Below are 10,774 nucleotides of genomic sequence, written 5' to 3'. Positions count from 1 at the left end.
GTGCTTATTTTAGCAGCACGTATACTAAAATTGGAACGATGCAGAGAAGATTAGCATGGCCTCTGTGCAAGGAAGACACTCAAATCTGTGAAGCATTCCATATTAAAAAGAGAGAGAGAAACAGAAAATATTGAGGTCAAATCCCATACAAAATGACTATAATAGAGTAAGAAGCAGAATAAACCTTCATACAGACAATCAAAGCATGCCAGAAAGATGTGGCAACGGAACAGATCTGAATTAACCTATTATCTCAAAATAAGCTAAAATGATATAACATATGGGTAAACAATACTTAGGAAGACCCAGAAATGAGATAACAAACTCACAAAACAATTAGAAGTCAAAGAAAAGTTTATATCAAAATGAAGCCTAAATTAGAAGGAACATAGTAGTGAATAGACAAAAATCGTTCCTGAAAAGAAATAGCTGATTAAAAAAAAAGAAGAAGAAGAAGAAGAAATTTAAATCAGAAATAAATTTTAAAAGGGTGCCCGGTAACCCAGTAGATTGGGTGTTTGACTCTTGGTTTCAGCTCAGGTCATGATCTCAGGGTCATGAAATTGAGCCCCACCTTAGGCTTTGCACTTAGAGCGGAGTCTGCTGGAGATTTTCCCTCTTCCTCTGCCTCTCCTCCCATTCCTGCTCCTGTTATCTCTCTCTAGAATAAATAACAAATAAATCTTTAAAAAAAATTTTTTTTAAACCTTTGAGAAAAAATAATGAGTATTGAAAATAGGCAAAGAAGATTAAACATGCAGATAGTAGGAGTCCCTTAAAAAGATAATAGAAGCAAGGGAAGAAAGATATTAAAAACATAATTCAAAAAAATTCCTAGAAATTAAAAAAAGGATATGAGAGTCCAAATTGAAACAGCATAGTGCAAACCTGAGACCACTGACCTCAAATAACCAACAGCAAGATACGAAAGTTTAGTAAAATTACTGAGTTTAAAAAGTCAAAATAATAAAAAAAAAAAAAAACACTTTGGGCCTTTAGAAAAAAGGGCATGGGACTTGTAAGGAAAAATAAATGAGATTACCCTCAGACTTTTTACTGGAATGATTTCATCCAGAAGAAAATACAGCTCATATTTAAGAAACTCAAGGAAAGGAATTATAAGTCAAGGATTTTATATCCAGAGAAACTGACTCTCAGATATAAAATTATTATGGACAAGCAAGAGATCCAGGAATGCTCAGTCATCAGCTTATAAAGAGTTGATGAGCATGGAATATACAGTTACCTGTAGAAGTAAGCAAGGATGAAGAGCAAGAGGTCAGAGTAAGTCACAAGGGTGTATTGTGACAACACAGATAAAGACAACTGTTTTTCTAATTAGGGAAAAGAGAATGTGGTGAATATTTGCATAAAAAATGTCTTAAATATATTTTTTTTGCCATTTTTTTAAAAATTTTTATTTATTTATGATAGTCACAGAGAGAGAGAGAGAGAGAGGCAGAGACACAGGCAGAGGGAGAAGCAGGCTCCATGCACCGGGAGCCCGACGTGGGATTCGATCCCGGGTCTCCAGGATCGCGCCCTGGGCCAAAGGCAGGCGCCAAACCGCTGCGCCACCCAGGGATCCCTCTTAAATATATTTGTGGTAGTATTAGTACTTTTATTCTGAGGCTGCTGTGTACTCAATATGGGATAAAACAAATGTGTGATTATGGGCTGTATTAATTCTATCATCCCTTGTGTCCTTGAGAACCAGGAATCTTGGTATCAAAGAAGGTACATGTATAATAGAAAAGAACTATAAGAAAAATTACATCAAATTCTAAGTCTTTTTTTTTTTAAGATTTTATTCATTTATTCATGAGAGACACAGAGAGAGGCAGAGACATAGGCAGAGGGAGAAGCACACTCCATGCAGGTAGCCTGATGTGGGACTCGATTCTGGGACTCCAGGATCATGCCCTGGGCCAAAGGCAGATGCTCAACCACTGAGCCACCCTGGCATCCCAAATTCTAGACTCTTAAATCAATATGAAAAAAAAAAAAAAGAAATCAGTATGAAGGGACACCTTGGTGGCTCAGTGGTTGAGTGTCTGCCTTCGGCTCAGAGCATGATCTTGGAGTCCTGGGATTGATTCCAATGTCGGCCTCCTTGCATCTCCAGCCTGCTTCTCCTGTCTCTGCCTCTCTCTGTGTCTCTCATGAATAAGTAAATAAAATCATTTATTTTATATGCATATGTATGTATATATATACACACATATGATCAAAAGCTATAAGCTTCCAGTTATAAGATACGTAAGTACCAGGGATGAACAATTTGATAACTACAGTTACCATTGCTACATGATATGTGGGAAAGGTCTTAAGGGAGTTAATCCTAAGTGTTGTCATCACAAGAAACATTTTTTTTTTGGAAGATATTTATGTATTCCTGAAAAACACTCACAGAGAGAGGTAGAGACACAGGCAGAGGAAGAAGCAGGTTCCATGCAGGAAGCTCCATGTAGGATTTGATCCTGGGACCCCGGTATCACACCCTGAGCCAAAGACAGATGCTTGACTGCTGAGCCACCCAGGTGTTCCAATTAACATTTTTTTTCATATCTTTTTATTATGTCAGTATGAGATAATGGATGTCAACTAACCTTACTGTGGTAATCAATCATGACGTGTTAATCACACCTTTATTCTGTACACCTTAAACTCACCCTGTGATACATGTCAATTATAGCTCAATAAAACTGGAAAAATATTTTATTTTATTTTATTTTTTTGGAAAATATTTTAAATAAAAAGAAAAACGTTAAAATTATTGCTTCATATATTAAAAATACATTGCTGAAAAGGCTGAGAAATAATAACTAATCCGATTGAAGTGAGCATCTCCAGAGCTCAATATGTCATCTAAAAGAGTTTCTCACTGAAAGAAACTGGTGCTTCTTGGAGAAATTGATTCCAGGCCTAGAGCAGGAAACATATAGGTGACCTGAAACATCTTTTAATGCCAGATGGAGGCTATCTTAGATGACTAGGGTCATGTCAAAAGGATCCAGGAGGCAACATGAAATGCCTCCCTCAGGCCAAAGATGGGACAATGAGCTTCTATAAAGCTAATAACTGCTATTGAGTGAAATACCCCCATCCCCAATCTACAACTTCAAAAGTTATTACCAAGAAAGGATTATATTTGAAAGATGACAGAGAAAGGATTCATGATCTTGAAAACAGGTGACTACAGAAGAGTCAAGCATTGTTCTACCTTATTCATGTAAGAATCATCCCACTGGGGAACCAAATAGTAGATGAAGGGAGGCATCTCTTTAAAATTGTATTCCAGCTCATAAATGAAAAATGAAATGGCGGAATTAGAATATCACCATTTAGCAATCCCCAATAATTGAACACAGAAAGGCATAAAGGATCAAAGCCTGTTAACATGACAAAGAAAGAGAGACAGCTAATTAAGTGCCTCCTATAATCTGGCCAAAAGGACCTAACCTGAATCTGATCCAGTCTCTGGATCCAGCTACAAATTTTCAGGAGATACAAGGACAAAGGAACACGTTAAACTATACATAAGTGTGCAATCGGCAAAGGACAGACTGTGGGAAATTTTACAGGTCAAAGGTCCTTCAACAGATTAACCTGGAAGAGAACAAAAGGATGGAAAAGGAGCCAAGAGATTAAAAGAGACTTGGAAGATAGACATTTTTTAAGCAAGTTCAATGCCCAAAGGTGGGACTTGAGCTCACAACTCCAAGGTCAAGAGTCGCATGTTCCACTGGTTGAGCCAGCCAGGTGCCCCAAAGATAAGCATTTTTTAATGTAAGACAGTGATTATGACATAACAAAAAATATGTATCTGGTCTCTGCCCATTCTTGGCACAGAGTTTCTAAGACCCTTGGAATCTTCTGAGTACTAGGAGTGTCTGGTATACTAACGAGATGTCTCTAGGCTAGAGGGTCTCTAGTTAGACTCCATGTGGAGGCTGGTTGCCAGGGGAACCAGTCCTGTGATTAGAGGGTTGGAATTTCAACCCCTTACCATGGCCCTTTCACCCCCACCCTGCCCGCTCCCACCAAATCTCCAGGGAGGCAGGAGGGCTAGAGATAGAGTCAATCACTGCAGCCAACAATTTAATCAATCGTGCCTACATAGTAGAACCTCCACAAAATCCTTAAATGATGAGGTGTGGAGAGCTTCTGGGTTGGTGAATACATCTGTGTGCCCAGGAGGATGGTACATACCAAATTCCAAGGGGTCAGAAGCTTCTGTGTTTGGTACCCTCCCAGACCTTGCTCTCTATGCTTCTTCACCTGGCTGTTCATTTCAATCTTTTACTAAATCCTCTATAATAACAGTAAATAAAGTGTGTCCCTGAGCTCTGTGAGTCGATAAAGCAAATTACTCAAATTGTAGCCAAGTCAGAAGTGTAAGTGACCTGGGGACCCGCCACTTACAATTGGCTTCTGGGGTGAGGTTAACTTTAGTGGGACTGAGCCCTTTACCTGTGGGGTTGGTACTCACACTGGGTGGTTAGGGTCAGAACTGAATTAAATTGTAGGCTCCCTAGGTGGAGTCCAAGAATTGGTGAATTGCTTGATGTGGAAAATCTGCACATTTGGTGGCAGATGTGTTGCGTGAGAGAAACAGTTTTCCTTTCATCGTGGGTGGGGATGCATGTTTGGGTGATAAAGATGCATTTTAAAAAAGCCCAAGAAATATACCACTGTAACAGTCCACACAATGGTTGCCTATGGGGCCACGGGAGAGGTTGTGGCTGGGACAGGGCCTTGTGATTGCATGGGGCTTCGGGGCGGCTGGCCAAGTTGCGGTTCTTCACCTGATGGCGTTTGCTTTGAAATAATTCGCTAAGCCGAAGGTTTGATTTGTGAAGTTTTCTATATTTGTGATTTATTTTACAAGAAAAGGATTTTAAGAAGCAAAACAAAAGCTTATCCCATGAGGACGATTTCCTTTTTGAAAGCTAAAACCTGATCTGTCCTGTGTGCTTCTCTATACATTATGAAATAACTGTTTCGATAAAACAAAGCAGTGTTTTTAAAGCCTCTCCAGGAATTTGTACCTCGTATCTGAATGAACACAGAATTTTCCTCTTGCTTAGTTTCACAAGGCTTAGAGTGGCTTTTCTAGTCTGCAGAATAGAGAAATTCACCTGCACAACTCCCGCTTTCAGTACGGGATTAAGTCACTTTTCTTCAATAGAACAAAAACATACTTCTCTATCATCTCTGCTTGAGAGTGAACAAGGGACATTCTGAGATTCTGTATTTTCCCTGGAAAAGTGTAGCCCAGTTTGGGCACTTAATGTCACCCGGGCCGGGTGCCCCTTTGAACTTCAGCTGGCCGAAGGCTCCCTGCCTCAAACTAATGAAAGGATCCAGGAAGCTACAGCATAGATTGCATTCCGAGGAGGTCTTGGCTCAGCCTGAGCCTCCCTCTCATGCCCTTCGGCTTGATGCTTCCATTTGCACCTTGTTCAGAAGTTTCTAGAGTCAGTCACTTAGCAAACACAGCCCCCAGTGCTCTTGGGAGGCTGGGCTTGAATTTTGACTCCATAACCTCACTGCTGAAGTCAAAAACTTCCCCGTGCATTGCTCAAGGAAAACGAACCAGCTGGAAGGCATGATGAAGATCTGCCCTGCCCATAGCCCCTCCTGCAGTTGTGCTAACCTACACTCATCAAGGTAGATCCTAGTGGTACCTAGTCAGGTGAACTCACCTGCCAGGGCAGTCAGCCCCAGTTACTAGGGGTCTGACGTGAACTTTAAATAAGAGCTCTCGGGACGCCTCGGTGGCTCAGTAGTTGAGCACTTGCCTTTGGCCCAGGGCGTGATCCTGGAGTCCCAGGATCAAGTCCCACATCGGGCTCCCTGCATGGAGCCTGCTTCTCCCTCTACCTGTGTCTCTGCCTCTCATGAATAAATAAAATCTTTAAAAAATAAATAAATAATAAAATAAATACATATGAGCTCTCTAAAGGTTTCTAGAAAGTGGAACTATACCTTTAAGATGCCCCACACAAAGCCTGGGGTGCCGGGTTCAGGGAGCTCCCCCAGAGCCAAAAAGGTTTCCTGCCCTCCCAGCCCCCAGCCTGCACCGCAAACCCAGCACAGCAGAGATCCTCGCAGAAGATAATAGACAATAATAAATATTTACACTATATGAGGTATATGAAGTACACTAAAGCACTCATCTAAATAAATGATCACACATAATACTAAGTAACTTTAGGGTACAGTTTCTGCCCTGGGCAGAGGGTGTATGTTGGGTTGACAAGACTCACACAAAATCAGAAGCAACTAAAAGCGCAACTATACCACCTGCCGCCTCCCTACCATTTCCACTGCACCGCCTACCACCTCGCCTCAAACTAATACTCCATGGGTCTTCGGATCCTAGCCCTCGGACCTTTGTATTTGCCATTTCCTCAATTCTATTTATGCTGCTCCCAGATTTTTGAAAAAAGAAAGAAAAAAATTCAGGTCTTAGCTCACACGTCCTCCTCTTGCAGAGGCTTTCCTGAAAGCCCATTATCCACCTGATTTATTTGCTTGCTGGTTTATTTGCCTCCCTAACTATCAGCCCCATCAGAGCAGGAATCCTTGTCACTTGTGTATCCTGAGCACCTAGCACACCACCTGACTCCAAGAGTGTTCCGGAGACCAGAAGGTGAGGGGTGGCTCCTGGCCTTCGGGGTCACCGTCACCACGTCAGGACCCATCAACCCCTCACCTGGCAGGTAGCCTCACGCTGGAGGTCCTGCACCCCTAGGCCTCTTCTCCATCTGGAGGACAGCCCTTCTGTCCCTGCTCTACACACAACCTCTTGTCTCCCTCGAATCCAGGACACTGGCTTCTGTCTTTAACAAATGCCTTGGACCTACTACACCTGAGGTGGGGAGCCCTGCTTGGTGGCGCTCTGCGAGGGGGTCATGTCAGGAACTGCCATGGTGGGGCGGTCGGGGGGAAGCAGGGGACGGAGGGGACCAGTTCCGGCCTCCTCCCGAGGGGGCTGTGGCAGGAACTGCGCCACAGACGTCCTGCTCAGAGATGTAAGGTCAGCATTTGGAGCCTCTGTGTCTGGGCCTGTGGGTCATTGACCCCAGTCTGGGCAGGGGTGGATCTCCTGGCTCCCACCAGGGCAGGGGGTGGGGGGAGGGCAGCAAGGGGCAACCAGTGCTCACAGCCACTGCAAGTAAGGTCACCTGGCTCTTGACCTCCAGCAGCCTCTGCTTCCTGGCCTTGGAGTCCCCAGTGGGGAGCATCACGGGGAGGCCTGCACCCTGCCCTGATGGAGAATGCAAGGACCCTGCACGGAAGAACCCAAATCCACAAGTCAACCCTCACGCCCTGAGGCAAGTGCTCCGTCCAGGTGAGAGCTGGGCTGTAGGTGTGCCACCTGCTGCAGACACCAAGGCCGCGGTGCCCTCTACCCTTCCAAGGGGCCCACGTGGCCTCCGTGGCCGTGCCTGCTGGGTGGCATGGAGAGCGGGGTGGGGGCGACGCCGTCCCCCACAGCTCCTCTGCCCGAGTCACCTCCTTCAATAGTTTCTTTCACCAGCCCTGGGGGAGCCCCGAGCTACAGGTTTTATAGCCCCAGGAGGTTCCATTCAAGCCGCCCTGTTCCTGCAGAATTTCTCCATGGCTCTCCGCACTTGAGGAAAGGAAAGAAGAAAATCAAGGATGCCTAAAATACACCAAAAGCATCTGTTGCTTAAAACTCTTTCATTCTGCTGATTAAAAAATAAATAAATAAAAAGGAATGAACTTCAGAAAACGAAGATCTCACCCGAAATAGGAATTCCATGCATGTCGCTCCTTAAATTAAACTAAAATAGCTTCAAGCTTAAAGTTTCTATAACATGATAAAAAGCAGGCAGGTCAACCCTGGAAGACACTCACGTGTCCACCGTGGCCCGGAGGTGAGGGAAGTGGTCTTTGCATCTCAGGGCTCAAGTGGAGTGTGGTAGGTGCACAAAGAACTCTTCCTGAACCAATGCCTGCACGAGCGAGCGCGCCTTACCTGGCCTCCCTCTTGTCCGGGGCCTCCCCCCTGCCTGCCCCCTACTCTGGGGCCTGCCCCCCTCCTGTCCGGAGCACCAGCCTCTTTCCAGGACAACCTGCAGCCGGGCAGGGGGGAGCTAGGGGCCAGGAGGGCCCAGCAACAGGCCTTCACCATACTTGTCTGCCAACACCTTGGTCTCGGACTTCCAGCCTCCAGAACTTTGAGAAACGGTGTCTGTTGTTTAGAAGTCACTCAGTATGGTATCCTATCACAGCAGGCCGAATAGACTAAGACAGTTCCCTTCGGGGATCCTAGACTGTGGGGACTTGTAGTGAACACACACACACACACACACACACACACATGCACATGCACTCGGCCCCAGAGGCTTCCCGCTGCCCCTGTGGCCTCTGCTCCCCCTGCTAGTAGGTTCCTCTCTTCCTACCACAGCTTCTCTCTCCAACTCATGGGTTCCCTCTGCTGCCCCCTCACTGCTGCAGGGCTGTGCCCCTCCTGCAAAGCCACTTGCTCCTGGAAACCCTTCCCCTATCCCCGTTGCCCCTCAGCCCTGCCTCTTCTTGTGGGGGGGGAGGGCGGGGGGGGGGAGGCTGCAGGGAGCACAGAGTGTCCCACAGTGTGGGATGGGAGGGGATTTGAAGTAGTCACACGAATGAACACTTCTTCCTTAAGGTACTTAGGCCTTTATTTTTAGTTACTTTCTACTTATGGCAAGAGATACTGATTCTCCTTTTCAAAAACATCTTCCTTTTTTAAACATCTTGTATTTTTTTAATATTTTTTTAAAAAGATTTTATTTATTTGTTTATTTGAGAGAGAGAGAGACAGAGAGAGAGAGAGCATGAGCAAGGAGAGGGAGGGGCAGAGGGAGAGGGAGAAGCAGGCTCCCCACTGAGCAGGGCGCCCACACAGAGCTTGATCTCTGGACCCTGAGATCATGACCTGAGCTGAGGACAGATGCTTAACCGACTGAGCCACCCAGGTGCCCCTTAAATTTTTTTATTAAAAATATATAAGCAGAGCACCCGGGTGGCTCAGTCGGTTGGGGGTCCAGTTGGGTCAGCTCAGGTCACCATCTCAGAGGTGTGGGATGGAGCCATGTTTTGGGCTCTGGTCTCAGTGGGCAGTCTGCTTATTCCTCTCCCTTCCCTGCTTGCTCTCTCTCTCTGTCTCTCTCTGTCTCTGTCTCTCTCTCTCTCTCAGATAAATACATAAATAAAATGTTTAAAAATATTAAGCCCATGACGGCACAAGTGGTGGTGGGTGTGGCAAAAGTCCTCAGAGTGGCAGGACAGGGAGTGGTTTTAGAACCTGTGGCCCCAGTTTCACCCTCTCTTACCACTTATGCCTTTCTCTGGAGCTGTTTCCCAGTCTGTTGTCCTCCAGACTGTGCGGCCCTGGGAGTGGGGACAGCTCTTGGCCATTGCTGTGTGTGTCCAGGACCTGTGCTGTGCCTGGCAGGCAGTGGGTACACCACGCACACTTCCTGCCCCGAGCAGAGTCCTGCAGGCTCCCAGACCCTCTGCTGGGCCTAGGATACATCTGGCTTGGCCCAGAAGCCACTTCCTCATTGCCCATGGTCCTGGCCCCTGGATGCCGGCCAAGGGACAGGGTGTGTGTGCCTGCCTGCATCGGGCTATGGCCCGCCTCCGAGGTCCTCACCCACTTATGGCTGAATTCTGCTCTCCCCGTGGCTCTGCAGAGCCTGCTCCTGCACTCAGGAGTGAAGAGTACTTGTTGCTGAACGTGTTTGTGGGTCTCAGGCTTGTCCTCTTCTGGGGAGAGGGTCTGGGACTGGGCCTTCCATGATGCTGAACACTGGGTGGCTTGTGCAAGTTCAAGAAAAGGCTAATTGGGATTGGTCCTGACCCCAGGGTCACTCAGCTGCACCCTTGCACAAGCCAGATGGGTTGGTCCACAGGTCAGGGACATGAGTTTGTATTGCTCTGACAGTCCCTGCTGTAAGTGACTCCTGTAGCACCCAGAAGAGAGGCTGAGTCACCCACGTAGTCACTCACCCATTCATTCATTCGACAAACATCTGTTAATAATAATAGCTAACAGGTTTTTAAAGATTTATTTATTTGAGAGGCAGAGAAAGAGCGTGCACGTGAGCAGCAGGAGGGGCAGAGGGAGAGAGAATCTGAAGCAGACTGAGTGCTGAGCGTGGAGCCTGATGCAGGGCCTGATCTCACAGCCCTGAGAACAGAACTGACCAAGAGTCGGTTGATTAACGGATTATGCCACCCAAGGGCCCCAACAGTAGCAAACATTGACTCGTTATGTTCCAGACAGCGAACAAAATGCTTGCCATACGGGTATCTGCCAATGAGAGGCTGTAATTAAGTGAGATAATGCCTGAGCTCAATGAGGGCTGTCTGTATTATTACTCTCAGCTCACTACTAGTAGCCGCAAGGGCCAGGGTCTGCACAGAGGATGCAGAAGGCTCCCTCCCAGGCTGAGGGGCAGTTGCAGATAATTACAGGGTCACGTAAGTCCAAGTAAATGCTGTCTCAGATGGAAGGGCTTCTGTGAGTACTACTGAGGGGGTGACCAACTGCCTGGGGAGTGGAATCCTCACCTGGCTGCCCTCTGACCTGGGCTGGGCTGGCGTTAGCCCCAGCCAGAATGAGAAATGTGTGGGGATGCAGTATTGGCTGAGGAAGGCTTCAGTTGAGGGGGACTCTCTCTGTGCTTGAGGCACATCTGTGTCCAGGGACCTGGAGAGAGTAGGTGTGGCGGGAGCCAAGTAGAGAATAGTG

The 10,774-nt window shown here is 46.5% G+C and overlaps 1 non-coding gene across 1 annotated transcript; it reads left to right on the top strand.

Moving 5' to 3' along the window:
- LOC144301512 (U6 spliceosomal RNA) lies at window positions 1-107 on the top strand. Its single transcript, XR_013368323.1, has one exon. It is a non-coding gene; the product is annotated as a U6 spliceosomal RNA (small nuclear RNA).
- Window positions 108-10,774: the final 10,667 nt, after the last annotated feature.

Source organism: Canis aureus, chromosome 29 (assembly GCF_053574225.1).
Source record: "Canis aureus isolate CA01 chromosome 29, VMU_Caureus_v.1.0, whole genome shotgun sequence".
In the NCBI taxonomy this organism is placed as follows: Eukaryota; Metazoa; Chordata; class Mammalia; order Carnivora; family Canidae; genus Canis; species Canis aureus.
This window is presented reverse-complemented; position numbering and strand designations above follow the sequence as displayed.